Source organism: Phasianus colchicus, chromosome Z, assembly GCF_987193195.1.
Source record: "Phasianus colchicus chromosome Z, bPhaCol1.hap1.1, whole genome shotgun sequence".
NCBI lineage: Eukaryota > Metazoa > Chordata > Aves > Galliformes > Phasianidae > Phasianus > Phasianus colchicus.
The window spans coordinates 7,309,798-7,336,838 of record NC_143476.1 but is presented as its reverse complement, the minus strand read 5'-3'; the positions used below and the strand labels follow the sequence as shown (position 1 = coordinate 7,336,838).

The following is a 27,041-nucleotide window of genomic DNA, read 5'->3' as shown; positions in this document are numbered from 1 at the left end:
GGGTACACTTGTGTCATGGAATCATAGAATCATGGAATGGCCTGGGTTGAAAAGGACACCATGATCACGTAGTTTTAATCCCCCTGCTGTGTGCAGTCACAACCAGCAGCCCAGGCTGCCCAGAGCCACATCCAGCCTGGCCTTGGATGCCTTCAGGGATGGGGCATCCACAGCCTCCTTGGGCAACCTGTTCCAGTGCCTCACCACCCTCCGTGTGTTGTTTCCACTGCCTGTGACATTGATGAAAATGCTGAAGAGCACCAGTCCCAGGATGGACCCTTAGGGGACACCACTCACGACTGGCCTCCACCCGGACTCAGAACCGGTGATAACAACCTCTGGCTGTGACCATCAGACCAATTATTTACCCACAGAATGATTCAGCCTTCAAATCCATCTCTCTCCAACTCAAAGAGAAGGACGCAATGTGGGAACATGTCAAAAGCCTTCCACAAGTACAGGGAGATGACAGCAGTTGCCCAATGCCCACTGATGTCGTCACTCCAGGAAGGCTTCAAAATACATCACTAGAATTTCAAACTGTGCATTCAGCTGGTTTTATTGAAATGAAAATAAAGTGATAAATACATAGGAAAATAAAGAAAACACACCTCTTGAAAGTACTGCAAATCTTATTGTACCAATTTCAATAGGCTAGTTAGGAGTAGAGAGAATAACTTTAAAATAATGGAATTTGAATTGCTTAAGCATTTCTTCACTAAATGCTGGCTTAAATATTAAATCTCTGTCACTTACAGGTATTTGTATTGAGCTCAAGCGTTTGGCTTATTAAAGGAAAAAAAATCTGAGACATTACCATCTCAGTTTTTGTACTAATACGATTTGACAGCAGCAGTAAAACGGAGCCATTGCTAATTGCTTCTACATAGAGATTATTAAGGAATTTCTATCTGAACAGCAGAATACTTGCATTTCTAATAAAACCTCCAGAAGAGAAATCACGCTTTGGTTCTGCTGATGTGTTCTTATCAGTTATTGCAGCTTTCAGGTAACTCTTAGTTTGCCCTTATCAAACTTTCTGTTTAGGGGAGCAACTCATGTGAGAAAGGAGGAAAGATGATACGTGGAAAGTATTATACACACTAATCTCTATTGTAGAAAATGCTGGCATACAAAATAATCTCCTTTATTAAAAAGTGTACAGTTAAGAGTCCAGCCCACATGAAGATAGAAGCTTCACTTCTTTTGGTGTCTATCTGGAGCTCTGCTGCTACATTTCTAATAACATTAGAAACATGACAAACCTAGCTAGCAACACTAACCTTAGAGTCTAAACCATGAAAAAGAAAAGGGAAGGCAGCAATTTCACATTTCCACTGCTGTCACCGTCCCAGGAGGTGACTAGGCTGCATTATTTTCAACAGCTGAAGTCATCAGGGCCCAAACTGTTTAACTGTAACTCTGAAAGTCACAATTAATACAGTACAAATACAAGTACTCTGCTATGCAGTGTGTCCTGACTCAGACTGAAATTAAAACATGATTGCTTATCTCTGTGGCTGAAAGGAAAAACTGAAATCTTCCATTGAGTGCAGCAGTCAGCTCCTCCAGCTGACACAAGGCCAAATGTTTATTGCACTCACTCATAAATAAAGCATGGGGCAGATCTGCTAGGTTTACAAATTGCTGGAGGAGATGGTGTCTGCAGATTGCCTTTCCTTTGCCCTCTTCTACTACATGTGAGAGGAATCCAAACTGAGTTCTTCCTCTGCCTGGGGCATTTGGAACCCACACAGTCAGATCCGATACTAGGAGAAAAATTCTAAGAGTGGTGAGGTGCTGAACACCTCAATAGAAAGCAGAAAACTCTCCAAATCCTGTCCTTATTGCTTGTGTCCCACACTGAAGTTAGCTTTTCCCTTCCCACCAAGGGCTGCAGTCTTTGATTCTCTCCATCTTCCCCCATCTTGCTCCCTTGCCCGTCACAGGAAAGCTCTACTTTCTAAAGTGCACACGATGCCTTGTTTACCTGCTGCCATGCTGCTCAGTACTGTCTCTTCTCCTGCTCTGTGCTGGAATACATTCAGACACAGCCTGATTTTCCAAGAAATCAAGCTCACAGTTCTGTTCCGACCATTACTGGATTGTGGAAGGATGCTCCCAGCAATATGCCATTCAGCAGGTAGAGCTTGTTGCTGGGAGGATGGTAAGATTTGACTCAGAAAGAAGGCTGTCACTGCAGCCAAAACCTTGTCAGAAGAGAGACGTGAGCTTGTCATTTGTCCATTGCATTCCTTGCAGGTTTGATATAGCACATGAAGATTTCGGTACATCAGCAGTGAGCTTTCACCATTCTCATCTTCACTTGTGATTGCTTGGGTGATTTACATACCAGCAGCACAAGGAGCCTTTATACTTCTTCTTCCTTTGTTTTCTTATTGGAAAATCACTGTGAGACAGGTAAAATGGTTTACAAGTGTCAGTGCAATATATTTGCTTCTAGTAATGCAGATGTATTGATGCCTTGTTTTTCATCTGGCGAATGTACTTTGTAAGTTATGTACTTCTTTGTAAGCAGTAAGCAAGTACTTTTAATTACTGATACAAATTATTTTACCTGGACTTGAGCAAGGCCTTTGACATGGTCCCCCACCACATCCTTCTCTCCAAACTGGAGGGATGTGGATTTGATGGGTGGACCACTCGATGGATAAGAAACTGGTTGAAAGGCCGCAGACAGAGGGTGGCCATCAATGGCTCCATGTCCAGGTGGAGGCTGGTAACGAGCGGCGTCCCCCAGGGGTCTGTCTTGGGACCGGTGCTCTTTAACATCTTTATCAATGACATCGATGACGGAATCGAGTGCACCCTCAGCAATTTGCTGACGACACCAAGCTGAGTGGTGTGGTTGACACGGTTGAAGGACGGGATGCCATTCAGAGGGACCTCGAGAGGCTAGAAAGGTGGGCCTGGGTGAACCTGATGAGGTTCAACACGGCAAAGTGCAGAGTTTTGCACTTGGGCCGGAGGAATCCCAAGCATCCCTACAGACTGGAAGGAGAAGTCCTTGAGAGCAGCCCTGTGGAGAAGGACCTGGGGGTCTTGGTAGACGAAAAACTTAACATGAGCCAGCAGTGTGCCCTTGCGGCTCGGAAGGCAAATGGGATCCTGGGCTCCATCAGAAGAGGGGTGGCCAGCAGGGACAGGGAGGTGATTGTTCCCCTCTACTCTGCTCTTGTGAGGCCCCATCTGGAGTACTGCGTCCAGGTCTGGAGCCCCCAGTACAAGAAAGACAGGGAGCTGTTGGAGAGGGTCCAGAGGAGGGCCACAAAGATGATCAGGGGACTGGAGCACCTCCCCTATGAGGACAGGCTGAAAGAGCTGGGCTTGTTCAGCCTGGAGAAAAGAAGGCTGCGGGGTGACCTCATTGCAGCCTTTCAGTACCTAAAGGGAGCCTACAAACAGGAGGGAAATCAACTCTTTGAAAGGGTGAGTGACAGCAGGACAAGGGGAAATGGTTTTAAGCTGAGGGAAGGGAGATTTAGGTTGGACGTCAGGGGGAAATTCTTTACGGAGAGAGTGGTGAGGTACTGGAACAGCTGCCCAGGGAGGTTGTGGATGCCCTGTCCCTGGAGGTGTTCAAGGCCAGATTGGATGGGGCCCTGGGCAGTCTGGTCTAGCATTAGGTGGGATGGTTTGTGGCCCTGCGTGTGGCAGGGGGGGTGGAGATTCATGATCCTTGAGGTCCCTTCCAACCCTGGCAGTTCTGTGATTCTGTGATTCCTTGATAAAATTCCTTACTACCTTCAGTTTTATAGTCAAAGCAGTGTTTGAGCTGGTAATGTATTCTTGAACAGCACTGCTGCCTTTAGCATTTGTATGTTTAGATATGAAAAGAGAACTTGGTCATTATTTCACGATGAGAGAACCTTGATTTCACACAACAGAATTACAATACTGTAAAATGCCACTGTAAGAATGTGGCTTTTCTTCTTTCTTTTTTTTTTCTTTCTTTCTTTTTTTTTTTTTTTTAATTGCAATGGTGAGTGTATGATTGATTCAAGATAAACATTTTTTTATAAGTCAATCTCTATACCTGTTTTGAAAAATATGTGTTTTTATTTCTCATTATTTAAAAATTGTCAGGCATGAAGAATCAGGAGGTCACTCATGCTACAAGATCAGTAAATGTCTCATATCAAGGTTAGAGAACATTCTCTCTGTACATTTTAACAGAGGAGCTGCCTCTGTACGTAACTGTAGCTACACACGATGAGCTTTTCTTGAAGGTAGGCAGGAAATTTGGTCTGCCCTGGAACAAAAATCCAGTCCTGTTCTGACTGCTATACTTTTCACTGAGATAAAAAAATGGCATCATTCTGCAGGATGAACTAGATATACGGAATTTGGCACTGCCCTTAAATTTTGTGTAGTGAACTGAGGGACATCAGAGCTTTACAGATTTCTACATATTCTCATGGAGAAATCTAGAGAGGTCACAGGACGTAACACTGAGCTTCCAAATGAATAACAAAACACTGATGTTTTTCAGAAGACCAGAAGCTGTAGAGGACCAAGTAGCCTGGCTAGAAAAAGAGTGCACTGAATAATTGGCTGGATTAAATGAACTGCAGTGTATTTGCAGTGTTTATTCTGGAGTACTGCAGGACTTGACTGATTTTTGGCATCCTATGAGGAGATACTACAGCATTTACATTCTGATTAAATCATAGAATCACAGAATGGTCTGGGTTGAAAAGGACCACAACGATCATCTAGTTTCAACCCCCTGCTATGTGCAGGGCAGCCAACCACTAGACCAGGCTGCCCAGAGCCAAATCCAGCCTGGCCTTGAATGCATACAGGAGTGGGGCATCCACAACTTCCTTGGGTTTTGCCTCTCTGGTAGTATTCCAAAGACGTCATGCAGCCTGGAGGAGAGGACCAAAGTTCCACCTGATGAGGACCTGCTGAAAACTGAGAGATTCTTCAGTCTGTGTTTGTCTAGTCTGAACTATGGGCAAATTGTCAGGTGGATCCTCAGGGTCCAGAAGAATGTGTGATTGCCAAAGTGAAAGACAATTTGCTGATAGTCCATGGAAACAGGAATCCTCCTGGCATCTGGCACTCAAAGACAAAGAGAACAGGAAAACCAGATGTGTTTCCCTGCCCATGGCAAACACCAGCCTTTCCATCCTTCCTGATGCCCACAGACGCCAACAGCTGATGCCCTCAAGTACAGGCAGCCTGGACTTATTTTCATTACATATCTTTGTCCTGATGTCCTTCTAGAAGATTGGATATTTCTCCATCTCAGGAGCAGAGGGCAGGAGGGGTCCAAGGTGAGGGCACACTCTCCTCTATTTTTCTGGCACTCAAAGACAGAGAACATGAAAACCAGATGTGTTTCCCTGCCCATGGCAAACACCAGCCTTTCCATCCTTACGGTCCTTACTGCCTTCAATAGTGATATTTGGCTGTCTTTTACCACTTCATCTGTTTAGCTGCTGTCATTCTAACGAAAAAGTACTTACAAGCATTTTTAATGTTTTTATATTAAATGTCAGAATTAAGGAACCATTATTATTACCAAATATTTAAAACATTCAACCCAGTGAGAAGTGAACTGATGTTGCATTTAGCATTCAGATAAGAACTTGACATTTCTCCGGGAAATTCTGTAATCATCATAGTGTTTCACAGTTTTCAGTTTATGAATACTAGTTAAGTCTTCACTAATACATTATCTTCTTCCCCCTTTATGCTTTCTATATTGCTTCTGAAGCAGACTTACCTCATGATTGAATAAATGTATAGTAACGTCCAAGGTGCTTGGATTGAACAAAAATAATCCCAGTATGGGGTTCAGTCAGACTTCTATAGAATAGGTGAATCTTATGCACTGGTGCCAGAGATTTCCAATAGACGACAGGAAGTTCAACAGATGAAAAGTGCACCTAAGTAAAAAGTGCTACTTTAATAAACTATAGTCTCATTGTCAAGCCTTGCACTGTCTCAGCAGATTATTACAAAATGTTCATTCAAGCAGGAATTCAGAGATGCGTCTGAATTGATAACAACAACGAGTAATTAAGAAAGCTTGACTGCAGTCTGCTTGAGGATTCCAGTCTGAAGTGTGTTCCACCTGATGACAACTGGGAATGTCTTTCTCTCACCATTAGAACCATTGCACCTCTGACTAAACACATAGCTAATCACCACTGAAAACCTAGGTGCAATTTCTGCAGTGCACAGACCAACTACGCGTTGATTAACATTCAGAGAGATTGTGCAGGTGTCCTTTTAGGAACTGGCCTACAGTATGCTAAGAGGGATGGATGTGGGGACATTAGGATAACGTGCCCTCTGCCTTTTAAGACAGCCCCAGCAGAGCAGGTCAGCAGGCTGAAGAGCTGAGTGGGTCACCAGGGCTCAGAGACTTCACTCGGCCATCTGCAAGTTGAGGGACTTCAGCCCAAGCTGCCCTTTTCCATGCAGGCAAGGAGGCCAAGAGAAGGTGGATCGGCACGGTTCTGGTGCAGACAGGGGCTGCAGTGTGAGCAGGCCTACACAGACAAGGCTGTGCCCACACAGAGTGACAGCAGCTTTCGCTGTGAGCAGATTCCCAGGGGGCCTGAGCCATGGCAGTTCTTGATGGCAGCATGTTCCAATCAGCCCTGGAAGTCTTCTCTGGACGTCTGTCGCATTCTGGAATCCACACTGAGGACGCAGTCGCTGTGTCAGAGCAGCTGGCAGAGTCACGGGGAACCGTGACGTAGTTGGCCCAGGGAGCAACAACAAGGCCTGCACTGCTCAGCCAGCCCAGGCCAAAGGGGAGCACGAGAGAGAGCAGAGGAGAGAGGGGGGGAAAGAGGGCCAGGAAGGAAAGGCCTGTGCCTGAATGGACGTGTAGCAGCAGCTGCTGACAGCAAACTCGGTGATGGCAGGGGCACAGCAGAGCAGTGCAATGCTGGCAGCTTCCTGTGTCTTTCACACAGGCACTGCAGACATGGCCAGCACTGGGAGATCAGCAGAACTGCTGCACACCTCTGCCAGCCCAGGCCAGAGGAGTGCAGAACAGTGAGCTGCTGCTGAGGGGAGAGAGGATGGCCTGAGAGCTGACCTGAGAGGCAGGGCTGGCTGTGTTACAGCAGCCTCTGTGTCCTCCTCCTGTGTCTGTGAGGGCCAGAGGGCCAGAAGAGAACATGCCCAGACAACGAAGCCCTGCTGTCCTCTGCTGCTCAGCTGGAGAGATGTTCCGCCTTCCTGAAGGACGCTGATCCAAAGGGAAGGAATCAAAGGAAGTCCAGGCTGGCTGTCCTTGTGGGCATCAGCTGCTGGCAGCTGCCTCTGTGCTGCCATGGGCAGGGCACAGCACACACAGTGTTTGCAGTTCCCTGTGTGACACTGGCCCTGGTGACCTGACAGCCATAGGGAGACAAGAGAAAGAGCTGCCTCCCTCTGCCAGATGAGGCAAAGGTGAGAATCCCAGAATCACAGCATGGCCCGGGTTGGAAAGGAGCTCAAGGTTCATGAATCTCCAACCCTTGGCTCTCCAAGGGTGCACAGGGGGCTTTGTTCTCCCTGTGGTGCAGCTTCAGTGCCAACTCACAGCTGAGCTGGTTGGCACACTGTGACAGCCTGCCGCTCTGAAGCTCTTGGGGCAGTGCTCAGTTCTTTCTGAAGTACTCTGGAAAATGCTGCTTCTCCTTCACCAAGTCTGTTTCCAGACAGACGTCTTTTTCTCCTCTGTACACACAAACAGTATCTTGTAACTCCCTGGCACAGTGCTCAGAAGTGATACTTCTGGAAGCACGTCAGAGAAAAGTGGCCTTGTCCCAGTGGACTTTCAGAGCAGATGAGAACAAGTCTTGGTTGACGGCTTTCTTCTGCTTCTGGAACTGCACAGGCAGGTTGTGTGTTGTCATACTTTATGCCAGAGTGCCAAACTGAAGCAGTTTCTGCAACCTCTTTTTTTCATACTTGTCACTCTTTGCTATTTCTGAGACCTTAACTTAGTCATTTTTAATGCGCTCTCATCTAAACTACTGTGTCCTCCAGTGTCAGTGTTGTATGAATCAGGACTGTGGGATTTCATCAGTGAAAGGATTCTGCTCTAATGACTGTCATTCTAAAGCTGATATTGTTTCTACCGCATCAGGCTTGCAGGAAGCATCTTTGATCAACAGAGAAATCAGAAAAATTGCTTTTCCTATTGCAGTTTCCTTTTAACTAGTGATGAAAGCTGTCAGTTTATTTTTGGCACCAGAAATCCTGGGATGCAACCAGGTTAGATAAGAAGTGACACTGAGTGCACAGTAAAGGAGCATAGATGAGATAGCATCACACAGCTCTGGAAAAGATGTTCCAGCTCTGTGTCTACCTACACCTTCAGAAGATGAAAAGTACTGGCTTACTGAGGTGTCCTGGGTTGCAGGTTCTGTTAGTCTCCTTTTTTGGAAGAGCTGCTTGCATTAAATACCTTGTAAGGTGAATGAGCTTGATAGAATCAGGGTGTGAAGGAGATGGATTGCTGTTTCCCTGAAGGTGCAGGAGTATTGCTGTGCCTACAGTCAGTAAACAAGGCAGAAATCACTGTGTTCCTCAGAATGAAAAACAAAGAATAAAAATCTTTTTGTGAGTGACAGCACACCTGAATGAAGCACAAATCTAAACATTTAAAATAAGGGCTAGTGTCAAAGGGACTTGCAGTATTTCTCGTGAAGAAATATTTGATGCTTCTTTAGGAAAGTCATCATAACAAAAGTGTACTGATGTCTTTGCTGAGGATTTCCTTGGTTCCAGCCTGAAGGTGTGCGCAGGCATGAGCAGGCAGTGCTGAGCTGCAGGTGAGTGCCTGTGTCCCACAGCAGGAAACCCGTGGGTGTCTTCAGGGGGTTGAAATGGGCAGAGCTGTGAAACCTGCAGGCTTTCACTGAAATTGTCCTCTGCTTTATTTTGTAATCTTAGTTTCACCAATGCTTTCCAATATACTTTTCGTATGAATGCAGATACATGGGATAGGATTTAAAGTTTTTATGGTGCTGCTGTACAATTTTCTGTGGTCATCATAAGCCAATAAAAAAAATAAATGGTAATCAGGCAATCTATTAACAACCTGTGGCACGTGTAAAACAATGAAATTCCTTGCAGGAAGACAATATTGCTATATAATACTGTGGCTATCCAAAACTGTTAATTATACTTGATGAGCTGGAGATAATCCTGAAATGCGGGACTTTGATCTTAGCCAAGAATAATAAAAGTTATTATCGATCTTAAATTGGCAGCTGCTATCAAAAGCCTGTGTCTTATTTCCCTTTTAGTAACACTGGCTAAATCAGAGAAACTGCTAAAAGAATTTCATGATTGCAGCTTAGGGATTCTTTCCCACTTGACCAGAAGTAATCAATGTCCAAAAATGTCTGTAAATAATTATTCTATCTTATTTTGCCAGATGAATTGATATTTGAGATGAATGGCAAAAACATTTTGCGTACATAGATAAGCAATGCATATTTGCTGGATAGTTCTAGAGAAAAAGCTCCAGTTATCAGATCGTTTCCATGCAGAAATAAGATTTACAGAAAAATTCTCATTATTATTATTCATGCATGAATAAGTTCAAAAAAGAGATGTGGAGGATGTTGTTTCAATTCCAGGTGATTTTAGGAAGGACTGTCAGTATGGAAAGGCTAGTGTCTGCCATGGGCAAAGAAACACTTCTGGTTTTCAGGTTCCCTTTGGCTTTGAGTGGAAGAGGCCATGAGGAGAGTGTACCCTAAACTTGGAACTTTTTTGACGATTGCAGCAGAGATGGAGAAGTGTTCAACCTTCTAGAAGGACTTCAGGACAAAGATATGTAATGAAAATAAGTCCAGGTTGGCTGTCCTTGTGGGCATCAGCTGCTGGCATCTGCATTGCTGCTGCCATGAGCATGGCACAGCAGGTAAAAGATTGCTTTTCCTTGTGTGACAGACGAGCTCTTGACCTGACAGCTAGAGGGATGTAATAGAAAGAGCTGCAACCTCTGCCAGACATGGCAAAGGTGAGTGGGATGTTGTTTCAATTAGTGCTGATGTCAGGAGGACTGTAAGGATGGAAAGGCTGGTGTTTGCCATGGGCAGGGAAACACGTCTGGTTTTCATGTTCTCTTTGTCTTTGTGTGCAGAAAAAGAGGAGTGTGTGCCTGCAACTTGGACCCCTCCTGCCCTCTTCTGCTGAGATGGTGAAATGTTCCAGCTTCTAGAACGACATCAGGACAAAGATATGTAATGAAAATAAGTCCAGGTTGGCTGTCCTTGTGGGCATCAGCTGCTGGCATCTGCATTGCTGCTGCCATGAGCATGGCAGTGCAGGTAAAAGATTGCTTTTCTTGTGTGACACAGGAGCTCTTGACTTGAAAGCTAGAGGGATGCAATAGAAAAAGCTGCAACCTCTGGCAGACATGGGAAAGGTGAGTGGGATGCTTTTTCAGTTGCTGCTGATGTGAGGAGGACTGTAAGGATGGAAAGGCTGGTGTTTGCCATGGGCAGGGAAACACATCTGGTTTTCATCTTCCATTTGTGTGCCAGAAAAAGAGGAGAGTTTGCCTGCAACTTGGACTCCTGCTGCCCTCTGCTGCTCAGAGGGAGAAATGTCCCAGCTTCTAGAAGGACATCAGGACAAAGATATGTAATGAAAATAAGCCCAGGCTGGCTGTCCTTGTAAGCATCAGCTGCTGGCATCTGCATTGCTGCTACCATGAGCATGGCAGTGCAGGTATAAGATTGCTTTTCCTTGTGTGACAGAGGAGCTCTTGACTTGACAGCTAGAGGGATGTAATAGAAAGAGCTGCAACCTCTGGCAGACATGGCAAAGGTGAGTGGGATGTTGTTTCAATTAGTGCTGATGTCAGGAAGGACTGTAAGGATGGAAAGGCTGGTGTTTGCCATGGGCAGGGAAACACATCTGATTTTCATCTTCTCTTTGTGTGCCAGAAAAAGAGGAGAGTTTGCCTGCAACTTGGACTCCTGCTGCCCTCTTCTGCTGAGATGGTGAAATGTTCCTGCTTCTAGAAGGACATCAGGACAAAGATATGTAATGAAAATAAGCCCAGGCTGGCTGTCCTTGTAAGCATCAGCTGCTGGCATCTGCATTGCTGCTGCCATGAGCATGGCACAGCAGGTAAAAGATTGCTTTTCCTTGTGTGACACAGGAGCTCTTGACTTGAAAGCAAGAGGGATGCAATAGAAAAAGCTGCAACCTCTGGCAGACATGGCAAAGGTGAGTGGGATGTTGTTTCAATTAGTGCTGATGGCAGGAAGGACTGTAAGGATGGAAAGGCTGGTGTTTGCCATGGGCAGGGAAACACATCTGGTTTTCATTTTCTCTTTCTCTTTCAGTTCCAGATAAACAAGGGAGAGTGTGTCCTCACCTTGGAACTCTCCTGCCGTCTTCTGCTGAGATGGTGAAATGTTCCAGCTTCTAAAAGGACATCAGGACAAAGATATGTAATGAAAATAAGTCCAGGCTGGCTGTCCTTGTAAGCATCAGCTGCTGGCATCTGCATTGCTGCTACCATGAGCATGGCAGTGCAGGTATAAGATTGCTTTTCCTTGTGTGACACAGGAGCTCTTGACTTGAAAGCAAGAGGGATGCAATAGAAAAAGCTGCAACCTCTGGCAGACATGGGAAAGGTGAGTGGGATGCTTTTTCAGTTGCTGCTGATGTGAGGAGGACTGTAAGGATGGAAAGGCTGGTGTTTGCCATGGGCTGGGAAACACATCTGGTTTTCATCTTCTCTTTGTGTGCCAGAAAAAGAGGAGAGTTTGCCTGCAACTTGGACGCCTCCTGCCGTCTTCTGCTGAGATGGATAAATGTCCCAGCTTCTAGAAGGACATCAGGACAAAGATATGTAATGAAAATAAGCCCAGGCTGGCTGTCCTTGTAAGCATCAGCTGCTGGCATCTGCATTGCTGCTGCCATGAGCATGGCACAGCAGGTAAAAGGTTGCTTTTCCTTGCGTGACACAGGAGCTCTTGACTTGACAGCTAGAGGGATGTAATAGAAAGAGCTGCAACCTCTGCCAGACATGGCAAAGGTGAGTGGGATGTTGTTTCAATTAGTGCTGATGTCAGGAAGGACTGTAAGGATGGAAAGGATGGTGTTTGCCATGGGCAGGGAAACACATCTGGTTTTCATTTTCTCTTTGTCTTTCAGTGCCAGATAAACAAGGGAGAGTGTGTCCTCACCTTGGAACTCTCCTGCCGTCTTCTGCTGAGATGGAGAAATGTCCCAGCTTCTAGAAGGACATCAGGACAAAGATATGTAATGAAAATAAGCCCAGGCTGGCTGTCCTTGTAAGCATCAGCTGCTGGCATCTGCATTGCTGCTGCCATGAGCATGGCACAGCAGGTAAAAGATTGCTTTTCCTTGTGTGACAGAGGAGCTCTTGACTTGACAGCTAGAGGGATGTAATAGAAAGAGCTGCAACCTCTGCCAGACATGGCAAAGGTGAGTGGGATGTTGTTTCCATTGCTCCTGATGTCAGGAAGGACTGTAAGGATGGAAAGGCTGGTGTTTCCATGGGCAGGGAAACACATCTGGTTTTCATCTTTTCTTTGTGTGCCAGAAAAAGAGGAGAGTTTGCCTGCAACTTGGACTCCTGCTGCCCTCTTCTGCTGAGATGGTGAAATGTTCCAGCTTCTAGAAGGACATCAGGACAAAGATATGTATTGAAAATAAGTCCAGGCTGGCTGTCCTTGTAAGCATCAGCTGCTGGCATCTGCATTGCTGCTGCCATGAGCATGGCAGTGCAGGTAAAAGATTGTTTTTCATTGTGTGACAGAGGAGCTCTTGACTTGACAGCTAGAGGGATGTCATAGAAAGAGCTGCAACCTCTGGCAGACATGGCAAAGGTGAGTGGGATGTTGTTTCAATTAGTTCTGATGTCAGGAAGGACTGTAAGGATGGAAAGGCTGGTGTTTGCCATGGGTAGGGAAACACATCTGGTTTTCATCTTCTCTTTGTGTGCCAGAAAAAGAGGAGAGTTTGCCTGCAACTTGGACTCCTGCTGACCTCTTCTGCTGAGATGGTGAAATGTTCCAGCTTCTAGAAGGACATCAGGACAAAGATATGTAATGAAAATAAGCCCAGGCTGGCTGTCCTTGTGGGCATCAGCTGCTGGCATCTGCATTGCTGCTGCCATGAGCATGGCAGTGCAGGTAAAAGATTGCTTTTCCTTGTGTGACACAGGAGCTCTTGACTTGAAAGCTAGAGGGATGCAATAGAAAGAGCTGCAACCTCTGGCAGACATGGCAAAGGTGAGTGGGATGTTGTTTCAATTAGTGCTGATGTCAGGAAGGACTGTAAGGATGGAAAGGCTGGTATTTGCCATGGGCAGGGAAACACATCTGGTTTTCATCTTCTCTTTGTGTGCCAGAAAAAGAGGAGAGTTTGCCTGCAACTTGGACTCCTGCTGCCCTCTTCTGCTGAGATGGTGAAATGTTCCAGCTTCTAGAAGGACATCAGGACAAAGATATGTAATGAAAATAAGCCCAGGCTGGCTGTCCTTGTAAGCATCAGCTGCTGGCATCTGCATTGCTGCTGCCATGAGCATGGCAGTGCAGGTAAAAGATTGCTTTTCCTTGTGTGACACAGGAGCTCTTGACTTGAAAGCAAGAGGGATGCAATAGAAAAAGCTGCAACCTCTGCCAGACATGGCAAAGGTGAGTGGGATGTTGTTTCAATTAGTGCTGATGTGAGGAGGACTGTAAGGATGGAAAGGCTGGTGTTTGCCATGGGCAGGGAAACACATCTGGTTTTCATGTTCTCCTTGTCTTTGTGTGTAGAAAAAGAGGAGAGTTTGCCTGCAACTTGGACCCCTCCTGCCCTCTGCTGCTCAGAGGGAGAAATGTCCCAGCTTCTAGAAGGACATCAGGACAAAGATACGAAATGAAAATACGTTCAGGCTGGCTGTCCTTGTAAGCATCAGCTGCTGGCATCTGCATTGCTGCTGCCATGAGCATGGCAGTGCAGGTAAAAGATTGCTTTTCCTTGTGTGACACAGGAGCTCTTGACTTGACAGCTAGAGGGATGTAATAGAAAGAGCTGCAACCTCTGCAAGACATGGCAAAGCTGGGTGGGATGTTGTTTCAATTAGTGCTGATGGCAGGAAGGACTGTAAGGATGGAAAGGCTGTTGTTTGCCCTGGGCAGGGAAACACATCTGGTTTTCATGTTCTCTTTGTCTTTGTGTGCAGAAAAAGAGGAGTGTGTGCCTGCAACTTGGACCCCTCCTGCCCTCTGCTGCTGAGATGGTGAAATGTTCCAGCTTCTAGAAGGACATCAGGACAAAGATATGTAATGAAAATAAGTCCAGGTTGGCTGTCCTTGTGGGCATCAGCTGCTGGCATCTGCATTGCTGCTGCCATGAGCATGGCAGTGCAGGTAAAAGATTGCTTTTCCTTGTGTGACACAGGAGCTCTTGACTTGAAAGCAAGAGGGATGCAATAGAAAAAGCTGCAACCTCTGCCAGACATGGGAAAGGTGAGTGGGATGCTTTTTCAGTTGCTGCTGATGTGAGGAGGACTGTAAGGATGGAAAGGCTGGTGTTTGCCATGGGCAGGGAAACACATCTGGTTTTCATCTTCTCTTTGTGTGCCAGAAAAAGAGGAGAGTTTGCCTGCAACTTGGACTCCTGCTGCCCTCTTCTGCTGAGATGGTGAAATGTTCCAGCTTCTAGAAGGACATCAGGACAAAGATATGCAATGAAAATAAGTCCAGGCTGGCTGTCCTTGTAAGCATCAGCTGCTGGCATCTGCATTCCTGCTGCCATGAGCATGGCACAGCAGGTAAAAGATTGCTTTTCCTTGTGTGACACAGGAGCTCTTGACTTGACAGCTAGAGGGATGCAATAGAAAGAGCTGCAACCTCTGGCAGACATGGCAAAGGTGAGTGGGATGTTGTTTCCATTGTTGCTGATGTCAGGAAGGACTGTAAGGATGGAAAGGCTGGTATTTGCCATGGGCAGGGAAACACATCTGGTTTTCATCTTCTCTTTGTGTGCCAGAAAAAGAGGAGAGTTTGCCTGCAACTTGGACTCCTGCTGCCCTCTTCTGCTGAGATGGTGAAATGTTCCAGCTTCTAGAAGGACATCAGGACAAAGATATGTAATGAAAATAAGCCCAGGCTGGCTGTCCTTGTAAGCATCAGCTGCTGGCATCTGCATTGCTGCTGCCATGAGCATGGCAGTGCAGGTAAAAGGTTGCTTTTCCTTGTGTGACACAGGAGCTCTTGACTTGAAAGCAAGAGGGATGCAATAGAAAAAGCTGCAACCTCTGGCAGACATGGGAAAGGTGAGTGGGATGCTTTTTCAGTTGCTGCTGATGTGAGGAGGACTGTAAGGATGGAAAGGCTGGTGTTTGCCATGGGCAGGGAAACACATCTGGTTTTCATTTTCTCTTTCTCTTTGAGTGCCAGATAAACAGGGGAGAGTGTGCCCTCACCTTGCAACTCTCCTGCCCTCTGCTGCTGAGAGGGAGAAATGTCCCAGCTTCTGGAAGGACATCAGGACAAAGGTATGTAATGAAAATAAGTCCAGGCTGGCTGTCCTTGTGGGCATCAGCTGCTGGCATCTGCATTGCTGCTGCCATGAGCATGGCACAGCAGGTAACAGATTGCTTTTCTTTGTGTGACACAGGAGCTCTTGACTTGAAAGCTAGAGGGATGCAATAGACAGAGCTGCAACCTCTGCCAGACATGGCAAAGGTGAGTGGGATGTTGTTTCAATTAGTGCTGATGGCAGGAAGGACTGTAAGGATGGAAAGGCTGTTGTTTGCCATGGGCAGGGAAACACATCTGGTTTTCATGTTCTCTTTGTCTTTGTGTGCAGAAAAAGAGGAGTGTGTGCCTGCAACTTAGACCCCTCCTGCCCTCTTCTGCTGAGATGGTGAAATGTTCCAGCTTCTAGAAGGACATCAGGACAAAGATATGTAATGAAAATAAGTCCAGGTTGGCTGTCCTTGTGGGCATCAGCTGCTGGCATCTGCATTGCTGCTGCCATGAGCATGGCAGTGCAGGTAAAAGGTTGCTTTTCCTTGTGTGACACAGGAGCTCTTGACTTGAAAGCAAGAGGGATGCAATAGAAAAAGCTGCAACCTCTGGCAGACATGGGAAAGGTGAGTGGGATGCTTTTTCAGTTGCTGCTGATGTGAGGAGGACTGTAAGGATGGAAAGGCTGGTGTTTGCCATGGGCTGGGAAACACATCTGGTTTTCATCTTCTCTTTGTGTGCCAGAAAAAGAGGAGAGTTTGCCTGCAACTTGGACCCCTCCTGCCCTCTGCTGCTCAGAGGGAGAAATGTCCCAGCTTCTAGAAGGACATCAGGACAAAGATATGTAATGAAAATAAGCCCAGGCGGGCTGTCCTTGTAAGCATCAGCTGCTGGCATCTGCATTCCTGCTGCCATGAGCATGGCACAGCAGGTATAAGATTGCTTTTCCTTGTGTGACACAGGAGCTCTTGACTTGAAAGCTAGAGGGATGCAATAGAAAGAGCTGCAACCTCTGGCAGACATGGCAAAGGTGAGTGGGATGTTGTTTCCATTGTTGCTGATGTCAGGAAGGACTGTAAGGATGGAAAGGCTGGTATTTGCCATGGGCAGGGAAACACATCTGGTTTTCATCTTCTCTTTGTGTACCAGAAAAAGAGGAGAGTTTGCCTGCAACTTGGACCCCTCCTGCCCTCTGCTGCTCAGAGGGAAAAATGTCCCAGCTTCTAGAAGGACATCAGGACAAAGATATGTAATGAAAATAAGTCCAGGCTGGCTGTCCTTGTGGGCATCAGCTGCTGGCATCTGCATTGCTGCTGCCATGAGCATGGCACAGCAGGTAAAAGATTGCTTTTCCTTGTGTGACAGAGGAGCTCTTCACTTGACAGCTAGAGGGATGTAATAGAGCTGCAACCTCTGCCAGACATGGCAAAGGTGAGTGGGATGTTGTTTCAATTAGTTCTGATGTCAGGAAGGACTGTAAGGATGGAAAGGCTGGTGTCTGCCATGGGCAGGGAAACACATCTGGTTTTCATCTTCTCTTTGTGTGCCAGAAAAAGAGGAGAGTTTGCCTGCAACTTGGACTCCTGCTGCCCTCTTCTGCTGAGATGGAGAAATGTTCCAGCTTCTAGAAGGACATCAGGACAAAGATATGTAATGAAAATAAGCCCAGGCTGTCTGTCCTTGTAAGCATCAGCTGCTGGCATCTGCATTGCTGCTGCCATGAGCATGGCACAGCAGGTAAAAGATTGCTTTTCCATGTGTGACAGAGGAGCTCTTGACTTGACAGCTAGAGGGATGTAATAGAAAGAGCTGCAACCTCTGCCAGACATGGCAAATGTGAGTGGGATGTTGTTTCAATTAGTTCTGATGTCAGGAAGGAGTGTAAGGATGGAAAGGCTGGTGTTTGCCATGGGCAGGGAAACACATCTGGTTTTCATCTTCTCTTTGTCTGCCAGAAAAAGAGGAGAGTTTGCCTGCAACTTGGACCCCTCCTGCCCTCTGCTGCTCAGAGGGAGAAATGTCCCAGCTTCTAGAAGGACATCAGGACAAAGATATGAAATGAAAATAAGTCGAGGTTGGCTGTCCTTGTGGGCATCAGCTGCTGGCATCTGCATTGCTGCTGCCATGAGCATGGCAAAGCTGGTAAAAGATTGCTTTTCCTTGTGTGACACAGGAGCTCTTGACTTGACAGCTAGAGGGATGTAATAGAAAGAGCTGCAACCTCTGCCAGTCATGGCAAAGGTGAGTGGGATGTTGTTTCAATTAGTGCTGATGTCAGGAAGGACTGTAAGGATGGAAAGGCTGGTGTTTGCCATGGGCAGGGAAACACATCTGGTTTTCATCTTCTCTTTGTGTGCCAGAAAAAGAGGAGAGTTTGCCTGCAACTTGGACCCCTCCTGCCCTCTGCTGCTCAGAGGGAGAAATGTTCCAGCTTCTAGAAGGACATCAGGACAAAGATATGAAATGAAAATAAGTCCAGGCTGGCAGTCGTTCTGGGCATCAGCTGCTGGCATCTGCATTGCTGCTGCCATGAGCATGGCAAAGCAGGTAAAAATTGCTTTTCCTTGTGTGACAGAGGAGCTCTTGACTTGACAGCTAGAGGGATGTAATAGAAAGAGGTGCAACCTCTGCCAGACATGGCAAAGGTGAGTGGGATGTTGTTTCAATTAGTGCTGATGTCAGGAAGGACTGTAAGGATGGAAAGGCTGGTGTTTGCCATGGGCAGGGAAACACATCTGGTTGTCATCTTCTCTTTGTGTGCCAGAAAAAGAGGAGAGTTTGCCTGCAACTAGGACCTCTCCTGGCTTCTGATGCTCATAGGGAGAAATGTCCAAGCTTCCAGAAGGACATCAGGAGAAAGATATGTAATGAAAATAAGTCGAGGTTGGCTGTCCTTGTAAGCATCAGCTGCTGGCATCTGCATTGCTGCTGACATGAGCATGGCACAGCAGGTAAAAGATTGCTTTTCCTTGTGTGACACAGGAGCTCTTGACTTGAAAGCAAGAGGGATGCAATAGAAAAAGCTGCAACCTCTGCCAGACATGGCAAAGGTGAGTGGGATGCTTTTTCAGTTGCTGCTGATGTGAGGAGGACTGTAAGGATGGAAAGGCTGGTGTTTGCCATGGGCAGGGAAACACATCTGGTTTTCATGTTCTCTTTGTCTTTGTGTGCAGAAAAAGAGGAGTGTGTGCCTGCAACTTGGACCCCTCCTGCCCTCTGCTGCTGAGATGGTGAAATGTTCCAGCTTCCAGAAGGACATCAGGACAAAGGTATGTAATGAAAATAAGTCCAGGCTGGCTGTCCTTGTGGGCATCAGCTGCTGGCATCTGCATTGCTGCTGACATGAGCATGGCACAGCAGGTAAAAGATTGCTTTTCCTGGTGTGTCACAGGAGCTTTTGAGTTGAAAGCTAGAGGGATGCAATAGACAGAGCTGCAACCTCTGCCAGACATGGCAAAGGTGAGTGGGATGTTGTTTCAATTAGTGCTGATGTCAGGAAGGACTGTAAGGATGGAAAGGCTGGTGTTTGCCATGGGCAGGGAAACACATCTGGTTTTCATTTTCTCTTTCTCTTTGAGTGCCAGATAAACAGGGGAGAGTGTGCCCTCACCTTGTAACTCCCCTGCCTTCTTCTGCTGAGATGGTGAAATGTCCCAGCTTCTAGAAGCACATCAGGACAAAGATATGTAATGAAAATAAGTCCAGGTAGGCAGTCGTTGTGGGCATCAGCTGCTGGCATCTGCATTGCTGCTGCCATGAGCATGGCAAAGCAGGTAAAAGGTTGCTTTTCCTTGTGTGACACAGGAGCTTTTGAGTTGAAAGCTAGAGGGATGCAATAGACAGAGCTGCAACCTCTGCCAGACATGGCAAAGGTGAGTGGGATGTTGTTTCAATTAGTGCTGATGTCAGGAAGGACTGTAAGGATGGAAAGGCTGGTGTTTGCCATGGGCAGGGAAACAGATCTGGTTTTCATTTTCTCTTTCACTTTGAGTGCCAGATAAACAGGGGAGAGTGTGCCCTCACCTTGTAACTCCCCTGCCCTCTTCTGCTGAGATGGTGAAATGTCCCAGCTTCTAGAAGGACATCAGGACAAAGGTATGTAATGAAAATAAGTCCAGGCTGGCTGTCCTTGTGGGCATCAGCTGCTGGCATCTGCATTTCTGCTGCCATGAGCATGGCACAGCAGGTAAAAGATTGCTTTTCTTTGTGTGACACAGGAGCTCTTGACTTGAAAGCAAGAGGGATGCAATAGACAGAGCTGCAACCTCTGCCAGACATGGCAAAGGTGAGTGGGATGTTGTTTCAATTAGTGCTGATGTCAGGAAGGACTGTAAGGATGGAAAGGCTGGTGTTTGCCATGGGCAAAGAAACACATCTGGTTTTCATCTTCTCTTTGTGTGCCAGAAAAAGAGGAGAGTTTGCCTGCAACTTGTACCCCTCCTGCCCTCTTCTGCTGAGATGGAGAAATGTCCCAGCTTCTAGAAGGACATCAGGACAAAGATATGTAATGAAAATAAGTCCAGGCTGGCTGTCCTTGTAAGCATCAGCTGCTGGCATCTGCATTGCTGCTACCATGAGCATGGCACAGCAGGTAAAAGATTGCTTTTCCTTGTGTGACACAGGAGCTCTTGACTTGACAGCTAGAGGGATGTAATAGAAAGAGCTGCAACATCTGCCAGACATGGCAAAGTTGAGTGGGATGTTGTTTCAATTAGTGCTGATGTCAGGAAGGACTGTGAGGATGGAAAGGCTGCTGTTTGCCATGGGCAGGGAAACACATCTGGTTTTCATCTTCTCTTTGTGTGCCAGAAAAAGAGGAGAGTTTGCCTGCAACTTGGACCCCTCCTGCCCTCTTCTGCTGAGATGGTGAAATGTTCCTGCTTCCAGAAGGACATCAGGACAATGATATGTAATGAAAATAAGTCCAGGCTGGCTGTCCTTGTGGGCATCAGCTGCTGGCATCTGCATTGCTGCTACCATGAGCATGGCACAGCAGGTAAAAGATTGCTTTTCCTTGTGTGACACAGGAGCTCTTGACAGCTAGAGGAATGCAATAGAAAGAGCTGCAACCTCTGCCAGACATGGCAAAGGTGAGTGGGATGTTGTTTCAATTAGTGCTGATGTCAGGAGGACTGTAAGGATGGAAAGGCTGGTGTTTGCCATGGGCAGGGAAACACATCTGGTTTTCATTTTCTCTTTCTCTTTGAGTGCCAGATAAACAGGGGAGAGTGTGCCCTCACCTTGCAACTCTCCTGCCCTCTGCTGCTGAGAGGGAGAAATGTCCCAGCTTCTGGAAGGACATCAGGACAAAGGTATGTAATGAAAATAAGTCCAGGCTGGCTGTCCTTGTGGGCATCAGCTGCTGGCATCTGCATTGCTGCTGCCATGAGCATGGCACAGCAGGTAACAGATTGCTTTTCTTTGTGTGACACAGGAGCTCTTGACTTGAAAGCTAGAGGGATGCAATAGACAGAGCTGCAACCTCTGCCAGACATGGCAAAGGTGAGTGGGATGTTGTTTCAATTAGTGCTGATGTCAGGAAGGACTGTAAGGATGGAAAGGCTGGTGTTTGCCATGGGCAGGGAAACACATCTGGTTTTCATCTTCTCTTTGTGTGCCAGAAAAAGAGGAGAGTTTGCCTGCAACTTGTACCCCTCCTGCCCTCTTCTGCTGAGATGGAGAAATGTCCCAGCTTCTAGAAGGACATCAGGACAAAGATATGTAATGAAAATAAGCCCAGGCTGGCTGTCCTTGTAAGCATCAGCTGCTGGCATCTGCATTGCTGCTGCCATGAGCATGGCACAGCAGGTAAAAGGTTGCTTTTCCTTGTGTGACACAGGAGCTCTTGACTTGACAGCTAGAGGGATGTAATAGAAAGAGCTGCAACCTCTGCCAGACATGGCAAAGGTGAGTGGGATGTTGTTTCCATTGCTCCTGATGTCAGGAAGGACTGTAAGGATGGAAAAGCTGGTGTTTGCCATGGGCAGGGAAACACATCTGGTTTTCATCTTCTCTTTGTGTGCCAGAAAAAGAGGAGAGTTTGCCTGCAACTTGGACTCCTGCTGCCCTCTTCTGCTGAGAGGGTGAAATGTTCCAGCTTCTAGAAGGACATCAGACAAAGATATGCAATGAAAATAAGTCCAGGCTGGCTGTCCTTGTAAGCATCAGCTGTTGGCATCTGCATTCCTGCTGCCATGAGCATGGCAGTGCAGGTAAAAGATTGCTTTTCCTTGTGTGACACAGGAGCTCTTGACTTGACAGCTAGAGGGATGCAATAGAAAGAGCTGCAACCTCTGCCAGACATGGCAAAGGTGAGTGGGATGTTGTTTCAATTAGTACTGATGTCAGGAGGACTGTAAGGATGGAAAGGCTGGTGTTTCCATGGGCAGGGAAACACATCTGGTTTTCATCTTTTCTTTGTGTGCCAGAAAAAGAGGAGAGTTTGCCTGCAACTTGGACTCCTGCTGCCCTCTTCTGCTGAGATGGTGAAATGTTCCAGCTTCTAGAAGGACATCAGGACAAAGATATGTATTGAAAATAAGTCCAGGCTGGCTGTCCTTGTAAGCATCAGCTGCTGGCATCTGCATTGCTGCTGCCATGAGCATGGCAGTGCAGGTAAAAGATTGCTTTTCCTTGTGTGACACAGGAGCTCTTGACTTGAAAGCTAGAGGGATGCAATAGAAAGAGCTGCAACCTCTGGCAGACATGGCAAAGGTGAGTGGGATGTTGTTTCAATTAGTGCTGATGTCAGGAAGGACTGTAAGGATGGAAAGGCTGGTATTTGCCATGGGCAGGGAAACACATCTGGTTTTCATCTTCTCTTTGTGTGCCAGAAAAAGAGGAGAGTTTGCCTGCAACTTGGACTCCTGCTGCCCTCTTCTGCTGAGATGGTGAAATGTTCCAGCTTCTAGAAGGACATCAGGACAAAGATATGTAATGAAAATAAGCCCAGGCTGGCTGTCCTTGTAAGCATCAGCTGCTGGCATCTGCATTGCTGCTGCCATGAGCATGGCAGTGCAGGTAAAAGATTGCTTTTCCTTGTGTGACACAGGAGCTCTTGACTTGAAAGCAAGAGGGATGCAATAGAAAAAGCTGCAACCTCTGCCAGACATGGCAAAGGTGAGTGGGATGTTGTTTCAATTAGTGCTGATGTGAGGAGGACTGTAAGGATGGAAAGGCTGGTGTTTGCCATGGGCAGGGAAACACATCTGGTTTTCATGTTCTCCTTGTCTTTGTGTGTAGAAAAAGAGGAGAGTTTGCCTGCAACTTGGACCCCTCCTGCCCTCTGCTGCTCAGAGGGAGAAATGTCCCAGCTTCTAGAAGGACATCAGGACAAAGATACGAAATGAAAATACGTTCAGGCTGGCTGTCCTTGTAAGCATCAGCTGCTGGCATCTGCATTGCTGCTGCCATGAGCATGGCAGTGCAGGTAAAAGATTGCTTTTCCTTGTGTGACACAGGAGCTCTTGACTTGACAGCTAGAGGGATGTAATAGAAAGAGCTGCAACCTCTGCAAGACATGGCAAAGCTGGGTGGGATGTTGTTTCAATTAGTGCTGATGGCAGGAAGGACTGTAAGGATGGAAAGGCTGTTGTTTGCCCTGGGCAGGGAAACACATCTGGTTTTCATGTTCTCTTTGTCTTTGTGTGCAGAAAAAGAGGAGTGTGTGCCTGCAACTTAGACCCCTCCTGCCCTCTTCTGCTGAGATGGTGAAATGTTCCAGCTTCTAGAAGGACATCAGGACAAAGATATGTAATGAAAATAAGTCCAGGTTGGCTGTCCTTGTGGGCATCAGCTGCTGGCATCTGCATTGCTGCTGCCATGAGCATGGCAGTGCAGGTAAAAGATTGCTTTTCCTTGTGTGACACAGGAGCTCTTGACTTGAAAGCAAGAGGGATGCAATAGAAAAAGCTGCAACCTCTGCCAGACATGGGAAAGGTGAGTGGGATGCTTTTTCAGTTGCTGCTGATGTGAGGAGGACTGTAAGGATGGAAAGGCTGGTGTTTGCCATGGGCAGGGAAACACATCTGTTTTTCATCTTCTCTTTGTGTGCCAGAAAAAGAGGAGAGTTTGCCTGCAACTTGGACTCCTGCTGCCCTCTTCTGCTGAGATGGTGAAATGTTCCAGCTTCTAGAAGGACATCAGGACAAAGATATGCAATGAAAATAAGTCCAGGCTGGCTGTCCTTGTAAGCATCAGCTGCTGGCATCTGCATTCCTGCTGCCATGAGCATGGCACAGCAGGTAAAAGATTGCTTTTCCTTGTGTGACACAGGAGCTCTTGACTTGACAGCTAGAGGGATGCAATAGAAAGAGCTGCAACCTCTGGCAGACATGGCAAAGGTGAGTGGGATGTTGTTTCCATTGTTGCTGATGTCAGGAAGGACTGTAAGGATGGAAAGGCTGGTATTTGCCATGGGCAGGGAAACACATCTGGTTTTCATCTTCTCTTTGTGTGCCAGAAAAAGAGGAGAGTTTGCCTGCAACTTGGACTCCTGCTGCCCTCTTCTGCTGAGATGGTGAAATGTTCCAGCTTCTAGAAGGACATCAGGACAAAGATATGTAATGAAAATAAGCCCAGGCTGGCTGTCCTTGTAAGCATCAGCTGCTGGCATCTGCATTGCTGCGATGAGCATGGCAGTGCAGGTAAAAGATTGCTTTTCCTTGTGTGACACAGGAGCTCTTGACTTGAAAGCAAGAGGGATGCAATAGAAAAAGCTGCAACCTCTGCCAGACATGGCAAAGGTGAGTGGGATGTTGTTTCAATTAGTGCTGATGTCAGGAGGACTGTAAGGATGGAAAGGCTGTTGTTTGCCATGGGCAGGGAAACACATCTGGTTTTCATGTTTTCTTTGTCTTTGTGTGTAGAAAAAGAGGAGAGTTTGCCTGCAACTTGGACCCCTCCTGCCCTCTGCTGCTCAGAGGGAGAAATGTCCCAGCTTCTAGAAGGACATCAGGACAAAGATATGTAATGAAAATAAGCCCAGGCGGGCTGTCCTTGTAAGCATCAGCTGCTGGCATCTGCATTCCTGCTGCCATGAGCATGGCACAGCAGGTATAAGATTGCTTTTCCTTGTGTGACACAGGAGCTCTTGACTTGAAAGCTAGAGGGATGCAATAGAAAGAGCTGCAACCTCTGGCAGACATGGCAAAGGTGAGTGGGATGTTGTTTCCATTGTTGCTGATGTCAGGAAGGACTGTAAGGATGGAAAGGCTGGTATTTGCCATGGGCAGGGAAACACATCTGGTTTTCATCTTCTCTTTGTGTACCAGAAAAAGAGGAGAGTTTGCCTGCAACTTGGACCCCTCCTGCCCTCTGCTGCTCAGAGGGAGAAATGTCCCAGCTTCTAGAAGGACATCAGGACAAAGATATGTAATGAAAATAAGTCCAGGCTGGCTGTCCTTGTGGGCATCAGCTGCTGGCATCTGCATTGCTGCTGCCATGAGCATGGCACAGCAGGTAAAAGATTGCTTTTCCTTGTGTGACAGAGGAGCTCTTCACTTGACAGCTAGAGGGATGTAATAGAGCTGCAACCTCTGCCAGACATGGCAAAGGTGAGTGGGATGTTGTTTCAATTAGTTCTGATGTCACGAAGGACTGTAAGGATGGAAAGGCTGGTGTCTGCCATGGGCAGGGAAACACATCTGGTTTTCATCTTCTCTTTGTGTGCCAGAAAAAGAGGAGAGTTTGCCTGCAACTTGGACTCCTGCTGCCCTCTTCTGCTGAGAAGGTGAAATGTTCCAGCTTCTAGAAGGACATCAGGACAAAGATATGTAATGAAAATAAGCCCAGGCTGTCTGTCCTTGTAAGCATCAGCTGCTGGCATCTGCATTGCTGCTGCCATGAGCATGGCACAGCAGGTAAAAGATTGCTTTTCCTTGTGTGACAGAGGAGCTCTTGACTTGACAGCTAGAGGGATGTAATAGAAAGAGCTGCAACCTCTGCCAGACATGGCAAAGGTGAGTAGGATTTTGTTTCAATTAGTGCTGATGTCAGGAAGGACTGTAAGGATGGAAAGGCTGGTGTTTGCCATGGGCAGGGAAACACATCTGGTTTTCATTTTCTCTTTCTCTTTGAGTGCCAGATAAACAGGGGAGAGTGTGCCCTCACCTTGTAACTCCCCTGCCCTCTTCTGCTGAGATGGAGAAATGTCCCAGCTTCTAGAAGGACATCAGGACAAAGATATGTAATGAAAATAAGTCCAGGCTGGCTGTCCTTGTGGGCATCAGCTGCTGGCATCTGCATTGCTGCTGCCATGAGCATGGCAAAGGAGGTAAAAGGTTGCTTTTCCTTGTGTGACACAGGAGCTCTTGACTTGACAGCTAGAGGGATGTAATAGAAAGAGCTGCAACCTCTGCCAGACATGGCAAATGTGAGTGGGATGTTGTTTCAATTAGTTCTGATGTCAGGAAGGAGTGTAAGGATGGAAAGGCTGGTGTTTGCCATGGGCAGGGAAACACATCTGGTTTTCATCTTCTCTTTGTCTGCCAGAAAAAGAGGAGAGTTTGCCTGCAACTTGGACCCCTCCTGCCCTCTGCTGCTCAGAGGGAGAAATGTCCCAGCTTCTAGAAGGACATCAGGACAAAGATATGAAATGAAAATAAGTCGAGGTTGGCTGTCCTTGTGGGCATCAGCTGCTGGCATCTGCATTGCTGCTGCCATGAGCATGGCAAAGCTGGTAAAAGATTGCTTTTCCTTGTGTGACACAGGAGCTCTTGACTTGAAAGCTAGAGGGATGCAATAGACAGAGCTGCAACCTCTGCCAGACATGGCAAAGGTGAGTGGGATGTTGTTTCAATTAGTGCTGATGTCAGGAAGGACTGTAAGGATGGAAAGGCTGGTGTTTGCCATGGGCAGGGAAACACATCTGGTTTTCATTTTCTCTTTCTCTTTGAGTGCCAGATAAACAGGGGAGAGTGTGCCCTCACCTTGTAACTCCCCTGCCTTCTTCTGCTGAGATGGTGAAATGTCCCAGCTTCTAGAAGCACATCAGGACAAAGATATGTAATGAAAATAAGTCCAGGTAGGCAGTCGTTGTGGGCATCAGCTGCTGGCATCTGCATTGCTGCTGCCATGAGCATGGCAAAGCAGGTAAAAGGTTGCTTTTCCTTGTGTGACACAGGAGCTTTTGAGTTGAAAGCTAGAGGGATGCAATAGACAGAGCTGCAACCTCTGCCAGACATGGCAAAGGTGAGTGGGATGTTGTTTCAATTAGTGCTGATGTCAGGAAGGACTGTAAGGATGGAAAGGCTGGTGTTTGCCATGGGCAGGGAAACAGATCTGGTTTTCATTTTCTCTTTCACTTTGAGTGCCAGATAAACAGGGGAGAGTGTGCCCTCACCTTGTAACTCCCCTGCCCTCTTCTGCTGAGATGGTGAAATGTCCCAGCTTCTAGAAGGACATCAGGACAAAGGTATGTAATGAAAATAAGTCCAGGCTGGCTGTCCTTGTGGGCATCAGCTGCTGGCATCTGCATTTCTGCTGCCATGAGCATGGCACAGCAGGTAAAAGATTGCTTTTCTTTGTGTGACACAGGAGCTCTTGACT

General features: G+C 46.9%; 3 long non-coding RNA genes across 4 annotated transcripts; all 3 read left to right on the top strand.

Annotated features, from left to right (window-relative positions):
• Window positions 1-7,064: 7,064 nt before the first annotated feature.
• LOC149912370 (uncharacterized) lies at window positions 7,065-10,009 on the top strand. 2 transcript variants are annotated; one of them, XR_016462172.1, is made up of 2 exons: window positions 7,065-7,440; window positions 9,698-10,009. It is a non-coding gene; the product is annotated as an uncharacterized LOC149912370 (long non-coding RNA). The 2 variants fall into 2 exon arrangements; XR_016462173.1 differs by lacking the exon at window positions 7,065-7,440 and adding an exon at window positions 8,669-8,810.
• Window positions 10,010-11,060: 1,051 nt separating this feature from the next.
• On the top strand, window positions 11,061-11,875 carry LOC149912369 (uncharacterized). The gene is made up of 3 exons (XR_016462311.1): window positions 11,061-11,226; window positions 11,346-11,639; window positions 11,758-11,875. It is a non-coding gene; the product is annotated as an uncharacterized LOC149912369 (long non-coding RNA).
• An 8,457-nt stretch (window positions 11,876-20,332) lies between these two features.
• LOC149912368 (uncharacterized) lies at window positions 20,333-20,584 on the top strand. Its single transcript, XR_016461484.1, has 2 exons — window positions 20,333-20,403; window positions 20,522-20,584. It is a non-coding gene; the product is annotated as an uncharacterized LOC149912368 (long non-coding RNA).
• The last annotated feature ends 6,457 nt before the right edge of the window (window positions 20,585-27,041 follow it).